This window comes from Amblyomma maculatum, chromosome 4 (genome assembly GCF_055883805.1).
Source record: "Amblyomma maculatum isolate TAMU_Amacu chromosome 4, ASM5588380v1, whole genome shotgun sequence".
In the NCBI taxonomy this organism is placed as follows: Eukaryota; Metazoa; Arthropoda; class Arachnida; order Ixodida; family Ixodidae; genus Amblyomma; species Amblyomma maculatum.
Genome location: NC_139347.1, coordinates 96,805,481 through 96,821,377, shown reverse-complemented (window position 1 = coordinate 96,821,377; position 15,897 = coordinate 96,805,481). Strand labels below are relative to the sequence as shown.

Sequence of the window (15,897 nt, the reverse complement as noted above, 5' to 3'; positions counted from 1 at the left end):
TGATCATGAAATTTGGAGCTCTGTATTCGGCTACCTCAAAGATTTTATGCACTGCGTCATAGTTTCTTGACTATTTCCACCATCCAATGCACGCATGAGATTCTTCTAATACTGTGTGTGACGTCAACGTTTCGTTTCTGGCCATGAAATAAGTTTCGTTTTCGATTTGCTGTTCATTCATCTAAAAAATGTTCTCAGATATTCAAAGAAACGGTTTTTGTGTCGGAGTCAGGACACACCGAGGAACGTAATGCAATCAGTAACTCGAAATGATGAAGAAACCACCGAAGCTGCCTTTAATGGTGTCATGACAGCTTATATTTCAGCATAAATTAATTATTGCATTAAAATCCACACACGTTAAAACATAATTCCGCGAACTTCGAGCTCATTCGGTGCCATAAATATATTTAAAATTACTTTTTATTTATTTTTTTGAAAGCAACTTGCTGGTCTGGCAACCATTAGCCGCTTCTTTTTCTTCTGTTACTTTTTCGTTTTGGCTCCGCCGCGCGACAAGGCAGCGGCGACCCGCTACAAAGGGCATAGCCACCATCACCATCATCACCATCACCATCACCACCATCACCATCAACGGCATATCCCCATGTCGTCTGCTATTAGAAGGTCGGCTGCACTCTTGCATGCACGCCGTGGGCGGTGGTCTCTGAGAGGTTTCTTCTTCTTCAGTAAAAAGATTTCATTTGCATATTCTATTTATATCCCTGTCACACGGCCGACTCGGAACTACCTTGAACTTCCTTGGTCTAAAAGAGCGCAAGGGAGTCGCAGGGAGTTTCGCCTTAAAGGAGTTGTCCCCGTGTCACACGGCTTGCAACGAGCTTCTCAGAGCAGCCAACAGGGGGCCATTAGGCGCTGTTTATTTTGCACAAAGATATAAAAAATAATGTCCAAAACAAACTGAAATATTTTTTATACTACTATTTTCCTCGCAAAATGCAATTAGCTCTAGTCATATCAATATAAAAGAACACACATTTGCTGAAAACAACGACCATGCTCTAAACATAGCCATTTTTTCCGCTCTGCTGGACACCATGCGCGGCGTTGTGCAATACGTGGTGCAGTCGCGACAATTAAACGCAACTAACCGAGTTAGAATACAATTTTATGCAATAAAAACTAATATATTTAGGAGTAAAAGTTACATTATTGAAGAAATATGTTATTTAATGACTCGGAAGCAAAGCACATTGGAAACGAGAGTACTCCCTTCGCCCATCAATGGAGATCGTCGATCTCCTTTGCTTCAAAACTCCATTTAACTTCCTTCCATAATGGACTGCCGTGTGACACGGCACGTATCTCCCTCGAGGTAATGGCTACCTTGGTTGAAGGGAGTTGAAAGGAGTTCAGCCGTGTCCGTGTGACAGAGGTATTACTCTTTGAGAAGCCATCACTATAATAGGCGTCCCTAGTGATCCTCGGAAAGCTGGACATATTGGAGGCCGAAATCGATAGTATCATGCTGTATTATTTCAGTATATAATCAGAAGCATATTATTCGTATGCCATGAGAGTTCGCTTGTTTTAGCAACAAGCGCTTCCGCATATAAAACGCTACACGTCCAATGCTTCCTTCTGCCGTGTGCGTGGCGAAAGGGGGGTGGATTAGCGTTGTGTTGCTGATTGCCGAGTTATTTCCCATCACTCTTCCGGTCTTAAAACTAAGAGAAAAACCCAAACAAGCATACGTTGACGCAAGATCACACCTGGCGACATTAGAAAAGCAGAAAAATCTTTTGAACGAAATGGTAGCTCTTGAGATGCTGTTATATGCGCGTGTTAGTCAAAATTATTTTCGGCTGGCCAAGCCTTTTTGCAAAACTATGTTCAGTCTGGTCAAGGCCAGCTCATGAAATCAAACACCACCGCTTCAGTCCCACCATCGCAAACCCTAACGCGATTCGAATGCGCTTTACTGCCCTCACTACCCGCACCGAACAAGAGCCTCCCAGCCGCTGCCATCCACGTCTCGCCTCCACCCGCAGCCACGAGGGAGAGACTGCGACCAACTCCCGAGCCTAACCTTGCGTTTTTGTGATGTTTGTCAAATAAGTGAATCGTGAGTGCTTCAGCGTAATAACGCATCATTTAGTATTTAGTGTGCGAGCCTAAATTCCCGCAGGAATGCGCCGATTGGCGAATTACGACTGCGCCCACAGCGTGTTTGTTTACATATAGCTTTTGTTTATAACTGCATGTATGCTGCACGTTCGCACGGCGTAAAATGCAAGGTGAGCTATCAATAATAAAGATATTCTCTTTTTTCCACACCAACTGCACCTTTATTTGTTTCCAAACTACTACAGCGCTGCAAAAAGCGCAGAAGGATGCTACCCTTGCCTGCACCCCACAGCGGCGCCGACAGATGCCGGCTGCCCTCAGTATTGCTCGCCAGACAGAGTGGCATCGACGCTTCCCGTTCAATGTGCACGCGCTTTATGATGGAAGCGGTCGTCGATTTGGAGTCACTATTGCCACAACTACACTCGATGTCCACACGTAACCGCTAAAGCTTGTGAAGGCGCGCTCCGTAATCGCCGAAATTGCAGACCCGAACACCGCGCACTCGCCGCGGAAATTTATGGGCCTGCACGACGTTTCCGACTGACGTTTCCGGCGAAGGTCACCGATGATAAGAAGTGGGAGCATACAGCTGCTTGTTTGCCTTTTTCTAGCACGGTTACAAACAAACGCAGCAGTCCAGGCTTTTAGCTCTTCGGGCATCAAGTCCTCACTCGGCCTCCGATCTGACCGAAACAGATCGGGTGTCTGTCCGCTGATAAGACCCGTCGGCATCGCGAGACCGAAAACCTCACACCAGGACGATAGGCGACCGTAGATCGTGCTGGCGTCGCACCCCGGTGTAATGCGACAGGTCAGTGCGTCGATAAGCTAAGAAACCTAACCGCGCAGTCCACTGACTGTGACCGTGCCTTTACTATGCCGTAACATGTCCATCAAGTACTTCTCCATGAGTGAAAACCTCTGTGTAATCGTCCACGAAAGAAAGAGAGAGTGTTACGTTGCAGACAAGGTGGTTATATATAACTATAGAGACAACTATATATAGAGGTTATATAGACGACGCTCCGACGTCCATGCTCTTGTGGCGTCACGCGTGCGTTTCAAAATGGCGGTCGCTGTCGGCCGGAGGAGTTTCCCGATTCCGTTTTCTATCGCTTTTTTTTTTGTAATATGCGCAGCGCGCTATGCATTAAAAATTCGCGGGTAGAATCACAGACTCGAGCATTATTCGCAGAAGTATAAAGCGGTAATACATCGAACGACCCTGTCATAGCCTCTTAAGGTTACCCCCAGCGGTGCGTGTCAGCGGGACATCCCAAGTGGTCGTTACTTTCTTACTCTTGGCGGTGCACACCGATGATTGAGTATTGAACACCGGTGTTCACTAAACACTAAATCAGCAAATCACGGTCACTTGCTCGTGTCCTCTCATTGCACGCTAGCCTGTGTCCAATGTCGGCTTGGTCGTGCACTGAAGCCGCAGCTGGGACACGTATAGTCATTTTGTTGGGCAGGGGTGTAAGTTTGAAGTCTGGCCGAGTCGTCGTCGAGGCTGTTTTTTTTTATGCAGCGTCAGTGTAATGACTGCGGTGTCATCACTCGTCATCGGCTGCGAAGGATCTTCTTTATTTCGCCGTAAAGCAACCTTATCTCCAAAGTTTTCTGCCATTAGTTTCAGCCAATGGCCTATGGGACTTCTTCTAACCGCCAAAGTGTAGCTGCAGCCCGGTCTAGAAGAGCACGCCCGTAACTGCGACGCAGAGCGACATAGGCGGCTTGACGACGCGTACTCTCCCCTGCGCAGGTATGTCGTGGTCGTTCGCGACGGCGAAATCGTGGGGACAAAACTGCTCATGCAGGCCAATTTGTCAATGGGTAGTGGCGCAAAATATGACCAGCCTCACCCGCAATGAAGGCACAACTGACTGGCCACTTTGAGGTCGAGGGCGAGAATGATTTTGTCGTTTCGGGTACCTATATGTATGGATTCAGCATTTCGCGACTGAGTTGGACATGGAGCACGGTGATCGTGAAGGTGTGTTGTTCGCTCATAACTTCCAAGGTTATATACTCGCACTCTTGAGCCAAAGGCACTGTGGTACCAGCACTTTCAGCTACGTCAAACAATTTCTCACGGACAGGCTGTCTACACCTTAATTCAGGACCAGGAACATGAGGCTTTCCTGCTCGGCACGAGGGGCGCGCGTAGCGCTGTCCCCTCTCCATACTATTCAACATTGCCATGATGTGCTTGCCTGTCCTGCTGGTTGTAGCTGAAGGGGTGCAGCACGCGTTGTACGCCGACGCATCCCCCTCTGGGCAGCGCAAGGGTGCCTGGGGAACATGGAGACTATAGCTTGCAAACGACCACCAGCATAGTGGAACATGCCCGCGGCTCTTGTCTGCAATGCTCACCGCAGAAACCAGAATTCATGCATCAGCGCCCCTAGCGCACATGCCCAACCTATATTTCCTTGTAAAGCTGTCTCATTCAAGAATCCAAGGAAATCAGTCACTCCCCTGACTCTTCATACACAACCAACGACTAGGAGGCACAATACTCGCCAAGCTCCATCATATGGTGGGCCAAGTGGGCCTCATGGTCCGCCGGGCCGTCCTTCAAGAAGCGCGATGAGTTACGATGCAAGGATGTGTTGTAGCTGGCGAATGCATTCGTGATCACTCGAATCATGTATTTGACTCGCTACCTCCGCCTACCCAGTCGCAAAAAGACAGTTGGTTCTAACTGGAAAACTTCCAATTAGTACCATTTGAATTTTTCAGTTGTGTTTTGCCCCGAGTTCGACCATTTGGCACCAACTAGAATTTGAACAAAATGGAATCAATATGCCCTAGGCAAATGGACTGGATCCAGGATATGATAACAAAATACATATCCTGTGCAAAAAAAAAAAAAAAAAACGTTCGTGCCATTCTACATTTTGTATTGTTCGGTTGAAGTGGCAGCTGGGGTGGAGGTGCTAACTGATATTTTACAAAAGAAGTAAAACTTCTGAAATACATAAATCATTGAAACATACCAGGTGTATATATATATATATATATGTATATATATATATATATATATATATATATATATATATATATATATATATATATATATATATATATATATATATATATATATATATATATATATATATATATATATATATATATATATATATATATATATACCCAAGCAACATAAACACACAACAACATAAATACCCAAGCAAGTAGCAGGGGGGACAGCGGCCGATGTAGCTCAGTTGGAAGAGCACCGGACGCGATATCCGGAGGTCGTGGGTTCGGTTCCCACCATCGGCACGTTGTTTTTTCTTCTACTTTGTGTTTAATTATCTTTCCCCTAAACAGATTACATTACTAATTTCTGTGATTATCTAATCAAACATTAAAAAAAAAGACATAAAAGTACCATCCCAACGCTTTCCTTGGCCTCGCCGACTGTTGGCTTCTTTCCTTCATGTATTATAACGAGCACCCACATTTCCCCTTAATTGATCTGCTTGTAGCTTACGGGGGTCTCGGTTCTGGCAGTCTTGAGGCCATAGGTAGCGTAAGAGGGTTCTAGCACAGCTTTCGCCCTCGCTCTTGATCACGTTCTACGTGACGCTGGCGGTAACAAAGGACGTTCTACGTCCGCCGCTATGGTTGAGGGTGGCGCTGGTGAACACTCTCAAGGTTCGTGTACAGACATTAATACCCAAGCAAGTAGCAGGGGGGACAGCGGCCGATGTAGCTCAGTTGGAAGAGCACCGGACGCGATATTCGGAGGTCGTGGGTTCGGTTCCCACCATCGGCACGTTGTTTTTTCTTCTACTTTGTGTTTAATTATCTTTGCCCTAAACAGATTACATTACTAATTTCTGTGATTATCTAATCAAACATTAAAAAAAAAGACATAAAAGTACCATCCCCAACGCTTTCCTTGGCCTCGCCGACTGTTGGCTTCTTTCCTTCATATATATATACATATATATATATATATATATATATATATATATATATATATAGTTTGAAGGAGCTGACAGTCTACGAGTCAAAGGCAAACGTTGGAAATTTTTTTATGTTTGATTGTTGGTATTTGACAAGAATTATAGTCTTATGGTGATTATCGGGATAAAGAATATTAAATGAAAAGCGGAAGAAAAAAACAACGCGCTGATGGTGGGAGTCGAACCCACGACCTCCGAATATCGCGTCCAGTGGTCTTCCAACTGAGCTACGTCTTTTTTTCTTTATTGCCTAATTTATTATCAGGCTTTACGCATAAATAACATTACTCCACACACACGCACGCACACACACACACACACACACACACACACACGCACACACACACACACGAAGAATATTACGCGACAAATACACAACATGGGTTAAAACCACGCGATTTGGGCTGCGTGATCCATTACAAATCAGACATTTGCAGCAACACTTCCATTCTCGGAAGTCCCTCAGGCACTTCGTCTTGTGTCTTGAGAACTTCAATAACACTCGTAACGGCTTCGCGAAAATACTGCCGTATTTTCCTCGCATCATGCCTGAAAGCCATTCTGGATCGCCAGATACTGTGCAGGCCCAATAACATGATCATGTCCAGCGGTAGCCCATCATCATCTTCAATTGGTAAAAATCGAATTCCGGATGCATCCACGGGTAGGTCTTTTTTTAATTGTTCGTTGTAGAATGTCCCAGAAGAAAACTGCTTCTCAACAGTCTAAGAAAACGTGTTCGATAGTTTCCGGTTTGCGGCACATGAAACAGTGATTTCCCCAAGGTACAAAAAAACCTTTCATTTCTAAATAAGTCTTAACTTCTAGTGCACTGCTATGGAGCTTGAAAAAGAAAGTTTTTGCTCCGCCTAGTACAGCCATATTTTTTACTCGTTTAAGGACTGACTTCCATTGTCCTGCACAGTACAACGATCTGTACAATGGGATCGGGAGAAAGACATTGCATAAGTCCTTGTAAAGTTTCTCGTCACATTTGATAAATATTCAAACGAAAAACGGGCTTGCAATACACATGACATGTACACTTCTTTAAGGATTCCGAAAATCCTCCCTTGCATGCTCGCCGAACTTACAACAAAATTTGGTAGCACTTTGTTCAATCTAACCTTCCACTTGCTTGGGTATTTATGTTGACTAACCGAAACCTGTGAACGTTCACCAGCACCACCCTTGCGGCGGATGTGGCACATCTTATACTGCGAGCGTCACGTAGCACGTGATCATTAGGGAGGGCAGCAGCCGTGCGAGAACCCACTTACGCTACTTTTTGAACCTCCAGACTGCCAGAACAGAGACCTTCGCAAGATATTATGCAGATAATTTGAAAGGGAAATGAAGGACTCGTTATTACAGAGTTTAAAAGAGCTGACAGTCTACGAGTCTAAGGCAAACGTTGGGGATTTTTTTTATGTTTGGTTGTTGGTATTTGATAAGAATTAGTCTTATGGGATAAAGAATAATAAATGAAAAGCGGAAGAAAAAACAACGCGCCGATGGTGGGAGTCGAACCCATGACCTCCGAATATCGCGTCCAGTGCTCTTCCAACGACGTAGCTCAGTTGAAAGAGCACTGCACGCGATATTCGGAGGTCGTGGGTTCGACTCCCACCATCGGCGCGTTGTTTTATTGCGAAAGCAATACTACGCCAGGTTTCCCTTTTTCGCCGTACCGGAGCCTCTTCACGGTTGGTGGTCGGTCATGTGACAACTGACGTAATACCAGAGCGAGAGACAGGGTAGCAAGTCGGCGGCGGTCGGTCACATGACTACTGACGTCACACCAGAGCGAGAGATGGGGTAGCAAGTCAGTTAGCTCTGCGGCGCACCGTAGCTGCGGTGGTGGTTGGTCACGTGGCCACTGACGTCATACTAGAGCGAGAGACGGGGGACCAAGTCGGCTCTACTGGGGGACGCCAGATTTCCAACGGTAGGCCCACCATTTTTTTTGCTACGCGACCTTGAAGATTTTTGACCGAAGCCTACCGTTAGGCCTAGCTCAACTGCAGGACCTCGGCGGGGGTTAGGCTTAACCCGAACGCGGTCGGGCGCGGCCTCTAGGTCGTCGCAACCGGAGACGAGCGGTATGATGGAGACTGTGGAGGGTAACGACGTCCCCACCAGTGAAATTTTGAGTGGACAATGGTTCATAAGGAAAAAAAAACCGAAACGTGGTCCTCGGCGTCGCCCAAGCCGACCACGTGGGAACGCTAGTACGAACGAAGCCCAAGCCCCTCCCCGGGAAGAGGCTCTGCTGAAAAATCAGTCGAAAGGTAGCAGGACAAGGTCCCCAGCGTTGCCAACAAGATCATAATCCGTCCTAGAGGTGGAATCAACAATACCTACTATAAACACTGTCGTAAGAATGAACCTGTCTCGGATCATCACCCAAGCCGCAGGCCTGAACGCCACGAGAGGCGATATCATCTCCCCGAACTCCACCCAGCAATCAATTTTAGTCGCTCCGATGGGCACCGACAGAACCTACAAATACGCGGCCATCCAAGCCTTAAATGTTGGAACTAACAAGATCGAAGCTAAATCCTATATTGCCATGCCGGAAGACGGAGGCAAGGGAGTCGTCCACGACGTACCGCTCGAGTACTCAACTGAAAAACTTAAATAAATGGTGGAGTGGAGTGGAACTAACCCGCAAATCTCAGGAATAAGAAGGCTCGGATTGGAATCCAAGACCATCCTGGTCCTATTTGAAGATTGGTACGTGTCGAAATGGTTCAACTTTCAAGGCATCAACAAGAGGTGCTACCTATACAAGAAAAAATACGAAGTATGCACAACGTGCGGAAGACTAGGACATAGAGCCGACGTGTGTCCGGACCCAACTAACGTAAAGTGTCGAGGCTGCGGCTTAGAAAATCCAGAAAAAGATCACAAATGTGAACCCAAGTGCCAACTTTGCTGCAAGGACCACGTCCTGGGCGACAACAAATGCCGCGCAATCTACAGAATGTCATACCTCTCCAAAAAGAAGATGTGGGAGAAGAAACTGGAGCAACAGCAACAACAATCACCTCAAGACGGCACCCCCTCGGTACGGGAACCCCGCGGACGTGAACCCCGCGTGGACGGAGCCGTGGAGAAACGGGGGGCCGGTCGAGATCAAGATCGAGTTCGCGATCCGGGACGAGCTCACAGTCCCGGGACGCGAGCCACGGACGAGGACCCGGCCTACCACCCAGGGACCCCAAGAACCCATGGGGCCAACCGAAGACGTCAGAAAATAAAACGGTATAGCTTAGCTAGCGGAACTTACCAGGCTGAGAAAAAAAGAAATTGAAAAACTTAGAGGGTACAACGAACTCAGGGACATGATCAGGAAAATGAATCGCGAGATTCAGGACCTCAAATCTAAAATAATCAAAAAAACCCGCGGTGAAAAATTCACCGGTAACTCAGTCCAACCCAAACGAAGGACTAAAAACCATCAACCTACCTTCACTCAATTCCAAATCAGAGGAATCAGATTGCATGAACTTAGAAATCACCAGGCCACCACCCCAAAAGCGCAAAGGGGGAGAGACCGATCCTTTGATAGCTCTAAACAGGAAATTCGAACAGCGGATTGATAAATTTGATAAACAATTGGAGACCATGAACACGCTCATCCAACAAATTATAGGGGCCCAGGGAAAGATGCAGACGCAGATACAAAATCTCACCAAGCAAATGCAAGAGACATCCGTGGCCTTCTCTGAATCTAGCAACAGAATCACAAAATTAGAAGGAAAAGCTTTCGGTAAGCATGGACAAAAGCCGTAATAAAAAAAAAAACTCCACAATCTGGCAGTGGAACTGCCGGGGATACCAGAGAAAGCGAGCGTTATTGCAGCAACATAGAGACCAAACAACCGAGAAACCCATAGCTATTATAACACAAGAAACCGGTAAAAGCCCGACCAAATTATTAGGCTACCAAAGCTTTAGCAGCGACAGAGGAGACAAATCCACGATCACAACATTCGTAAAAAGAAACCTAGCCGCCACCAATCACGAAATCGCGTTTCGTGACATAGAAGCGGTCTTAACAGAACTCATTACCGGTAGGAAAGACCAAAGGAGCATTTTCCTCTTAAACATATACAGCACACCGAGGCAAAAGAAAGTTAGATTTCAAGCTCTATTTCGCAAGGTCTTAAAGGCGGCAGGAAACAACCCCCTAGTAATCGCGGGGGATTTCGATGCCGCCCACCAAAAATGAGGCTGCGTTAGGCAAGACCCTAAAGGTAGACAGTTATGGGAGGATATACAATTGTTAGGGCTAACACTGCATGCCGACCCCAACGTGCCCACACGCACGGGCAATAGCGTCAGTAGGGACACCACCCACGACCTAGCTCTAAGTAAAAACACAGACACAGTGAGCTGGAAAAATACTGAGCAAAACTTGGGGAGCGATCACTTTACCATAACGCTCACGGTAGGTAAAGGAGTCAGAACTAGACGACTTAAGCAACCAAAAATTACAGAATGGGACAAGTTCAGGCAGATAAGAGGAACCGAGAATGTCGGAAGCATCACCGACATAGACAAATGGTTCGAAACACTTAAGAAACATGCGGAAAAAGCATCAACCACCCTAGAGGACTAGGATGCACCACCATGTCTTGATAGTAAACTTCTAAGCTTGTGGAATAAGAAAAAAGACCTGGGAAAGAGGCTCAAGGCACAAAGATGGAACCGTAATGTCAGGAGAGAGCTAGCCCGGCACAACAAAGAAATAGAAATGTACGCCATAAAATTAAACGAACAAAACTGGTGCGGCAGATGCGATGACGTGGAACGAAGCATGAGCCTGTCCAAAACATGGAATATCCTCAGACACCTGCTAGACCCGGACAAATTAAAGATGCAGGCAAATATAAACCAAATCAAAGTTAAGCACGCATTCGAGGGATCGAAAGACCAGCTAATGAACAAATTAATCGAAACATATATTGGCCAAGCAGAGACCGAGACGTTACCAACATACAGGCGACAACCCAACCTAGACTTAGAAGCTCCCATCACGAAGGCTGAAGTCCGAGCTGAGATAATGGGGCTTACGAGATCGGCTCCAGGCCCCGACAGGATCACAAACACGATCCTTAGAAACCTAAATGATGAATCAATCACGGCCTTAACGGAATACATAAATAAGGTGTGGGAGGACGGAAAACTACCACAAGTGTGGAAAAGAGCGAACGTAGTCCTCATAACCAAACCAGGCAAACCACCGAAATTAGAAAACTTGAGACCCATCTCGCTAACCTCGTGCGTAGGAAAGCTGATGGAGCACGCAATACAAACGAGACTCACTAGATACATGGAACAAGAGAACCTCTGGCCACATGAGATGGTGGGCTTCAGGTCAGGCCTAAGCACACAGGACGTGATGCTCAGGCTTAGATACGACATCATAAATCAGGACTCTTCAGGCACAAAGACTATTCTCGGTCTCGACCTGACCAAAGCATTCGATAATGTCAAACATAAGGCAATACTCGAGGGACTCCGAGAGATTGGGGTCGGCGAAAAAAAAACATGCAATTACATCAAAGACTTCCCCTCGGACAAGGAGATAACCATGAGTTTCCAGAACCTCAAATCCCCTACAGTCACACTAGGAAATAAAAGAACACCCCAAGGCTCCGTCCTGTCCCCCTTTCTTTTTAACACAGCAATGAGGGGATTGCCCCCATTACTAAACCAGATACGAGACCTAAAATTCAGCATGTACGCGGATGATATAAATATCTGGATAAATAAGCGCAGTGACGCAGAGATAGAGAGTAAACTACAAACCGCCGCGGACGAGGTAGTCAAGTACGCTGCCGAAAGAGGCATATACTGCTCGCAGCAAAAATCGGAGCTCTTCATATACAACCCTAAAAATAAGAAGAATAAAGCAGACATAAAGATAAATGTAGGAAACTCCTCGGTACCTCAAGTAGAGGAAATCAGAATATTAGAAATGGTCCTTCAAGCGAAAGGTCATAACACAAAAACCATAAAGAAACTGAAGAATTACGTGGCACAAGTTACGGGCATCTACAGGAGAGTATAGCGCTCAAAGGCCATGGTCTCAAAGAACGCAGTTTACTGAGGATGACACAATCTTACGTTATCAGCCGCATATGCTATGCCACACCTTTCCTCAACATTAAAAAGCTGAACGTGACAGAATCGACACTATAATTAGAAAATGCGTCAAGCGAGCACTAGGTCTCCCCATATCCATATCGACGGAGAAGCTGGAAAAAATGGGGATACACAACAAATGGCAAGACCTAACTGAGGCAGTCCGCATCGCACAGCTAGAAAGATTAAGTCAAACGGAGACAGGGAGGACCATCCTTGAATGGATTGGCCTCCAACCAGACAGAGGTACACAAGAGAAAACATCTATTCCACCCGGCACAAGGAAGAAACTGCTGGTGCCACCTTTGTCGAAAAACATGCACCCGGAACATAATAAAGAACGTAGAGAACACAGAGAAAAAGCTAGTGCAAAAAGAATGAAACACAAGGCAGCCGAAGACGTAGCATATGTTGACGCATCGTGCGGAAGGCATGGAGCGGCAGTCTCAGCGGTAGTAGATGGGAATGGCGTACCCAAAATTGCGGCCTCGATACGCACTCGTGACACGAACACAGCTGAAGAGGTTGCAATAGCTCTCGCTTGCGTTGGCACGCAGGTAAAAGTAGTCATTAGTGACAGCAAAACGGCTGTCTGGAATTTCGGAAAAGGAAAAGTTTTGGAGGAGGCCAAAAGGATCCTCCTTGCTAACCCCATTAATCGAACAATCTCCATAATATGGATACCTGCACATGATCGAATCTGCCCCTGGCAACGATGCTCCACACTTGCTATAGCCCGATATCTCTACTACTGGGCAGCAATTGACCAGCCCGACTGCAGGGGAATAAAAGATTGTGCCATAGCATACAATGAAATCACTGAATTCTACAAATTAAATCGAAAGAGCTACCTACCCCCGGATCGGTCTCTCTCTACAATGAGGCGCGCATTTGGAGGCGGCTACAAGCCGGAAACTACACCTGCCCGCGGTCTGGATATTCCTGACCCAGACCGCGGAGGAAGAAAATTCGAAATGCAAAAATTGCGACCATAAGGGCACACTAGATCACATTATTCGGGAATGCGCCGACTCCCCAGGCTCCGGCATGAACATTACTAGTAGAGAAGCCTGAGAGGTTTGGCTGCGGAGCGGAGACCCCGGCGTTCAGCAGCAGGCCATCCGCCTGGCGGCTGAGGCTGTGAAGAACTCCTGTACCTTCACTGGTCCTTAGTCTGCGGGGCTCCTCCCGACCCCCCCCCCCCCCCCCCCGGCCTGCGTGCCGGGGGCGGGAAACGGAGGGCCCCTTTTCGGTGGAAAATAAAAGTTCGCATTCATTCATTCAGCGCGCCGCAGCTACGCTCCACGGCCGGTCGACCACCTGCGAACGGCGGCAAGCGATTGAAGTCATACAAGTTGCAAGAGCTTGCAGGCCTTGCTGCGGTTCATTAGGCTACAGAAAGAAGAATCTCTGAATGAATAATAAAGTTTGGAGACGTCTTAAAAATATGCCTTTCATTTCGTGGGTACACAGGATATTAGCAATGTGCACCACCACAAGCGAAACACTTTGCGTAGCCAAGAAGACATTGCTTTCGCAATTTCCAGGCTTAACTAAAGCTAAGCCCCAGTTAATTTTTTCCTTCCGCTTATCACTTAATATTCTTTATCCCGATAATCACCATAAGACTAATTCTTGTCAAACACCAACAACCAAACAAAGAAAAATCCCCAACTGTCAGCTCCTTTGAGCTATATATATATGCATATTCCCGCATGTGCCTGTCTATCGAGCACATATGCTTCCTACACATGTAGTACCCTTTTGAATTCATATTTATACCCGAGTTATTAGACCTTAATGGTGGTGTCAGTGGCACTTTCCCATTAAGCGTGGATATCTAATTTATTTATATCGCGGCGGATGGCGTGAGTGGTGAGTACAGTTCCTCAGGTCAGGCTACTGACATCTTCTATTTACAAAATCAACACTTGTTCTAGGCTGTGTTTGTAATGAGCATATATGTTACACAGTAATTTACAGCCAGAAATGTCCAAATGGAACTGTTTAAAAACCCAACTGGAACCAGTGGGAATCGTATTCCATTTAAGTTCCTTTGAAGCCAATTGAAAACTATTTCTTCGATATAAAGTCCAGCTTGTTTGAGCAGTGGGAATGGCAATCCCAACTGGAATCAAATGGAGCCAGTTGCACACCATTTGAATCCAATTGGAACCTGTTGGTAACCCAACTGTTTTTTTTTTTTCGACTGGGTACGGAAACAGAAGGAGGATGCCCTTGATGTCATCCTCCATAAAATCATGAAACGAGCACTGAACCTCTTGACCTCTACCTCTATCAGCCACCTGATGGCGCTGGGTGGGGTGAGTACTTGGGTGAGCATCCAATGCATTGGGTGAGTACCCAATGCATCGAAATATCTAGAGTGGAAAATAGACCTTTGTATTTGGCCTTCCTGGACATAAACGGGGCGTACGACAACGTAAGCAGGGAACTCCTGTGGAACATATTAAAAGAAGAAGGTATCGGTTATGAGATAATAGAGTTCCTACAGGAAATATACCGGGATAACAAAGTAGAAATTACGTGGGAAGGGATAAGAAGTACGGAGGATGTCAAAGTATGCAAAGGATTAAGATAAGGCTGTCCTCTATCACCGCTGCTGTTCATGCTTTATATGATAAACCTGGAACGAAGGATACAAGACAGTAACCTAGATTTTAACCTGTCATATAGATTAGGCGGAAAGGCGGTAGAGCAGCGCCTTCCCGGTTTGATGTATGCAGACGATATTGTGCTGCTAGCTGAGAGTCTGGAAGAATTGCAAACTCTAGTTAAGTATTGCGGAGACGAAGGGGACGCTCTAGGCTTCAGTTTTAGCGCAGTTAAGTCGGGTCTGATGATTTTCAACGGCTCAACTGATCAGGGTCTTAAAATACAAGGCCATGAAATACTTAGAGTAGCAAAATATAAATATCTGGGGGTATGGGTAAACGAAGGATTGGCATACATTGGAAAGCATGAGCAATCACTTAAGGCTAAAGGGCGAAGGAAATGCCGGGATAATGAAACATAAGGCATTGTGGGGATACAATAGGTATGAGGTTTTGAGGGGTATTTGGAAAGAAATTATGGTGCCCGGACTTACTTTCGGAAATGCGGTTTTGTGCCTAAAATCAGAGGTACAGTCGACATTAGAAATAAATCAGAGATCCGTTGTACGATTAGCACTAAGTGCCCACGGCAAAACTACAAATGAGGCGGTACGGGGAGATATAGGCTGGGCATCTTTCGAAGTACGGGAAGCTCAGAGTAAAATATTATATGAGGAACGCCTGAGGAAATTGGACAGTACCAGATGGGCAGATAAAGTATTTAAATACCTGTACTCAAAAACCTTTAACTCACAATGGAGGAAAAGAACTAGGAAACTAACTAGTAAGTATGCTAGTCACAAGGAGAGAGAAATAAAGAGTATTAAGCAACAGGCGAAAAACACAGAAGGTAAAAATTGGATAAATTCGATGGAAAAGAAACAGAGTGTGGAATTATACCGAAAGTGGAAAATGCAGATCAGGAAGGAAGATTTCTTTGATAACTCAAGAGGCAGTGCCCTACTTTTTGAAGCTAGATCAGGGTGCCTTAGAACACGCAGCTACAAAAAGAAATTTAACAATGGAGATGACGCATATGCTGTATGTGGTAACTC

General features: G+C 46.0%; 1 non-coding gene across 1 annotated transcript; it reads left to right on the top strand.

Annotated features, from left to right (window-relative positions):
• Positions 1 to 5,309: 5,309 nt before the first annotated feature.
• TRNAS-CGA (transfer RNA serine (anticodon CGA)) lies at positions 5,310 to 5,382 on the top strand. Its single transcript has one exon. It is a non-coding gene; the product is annotated as a tRNA-Ser (tRNA).
• The last annotated feature ends 10,515 nt before the right edge of the window (positions 5,383 to 15,897 follow it).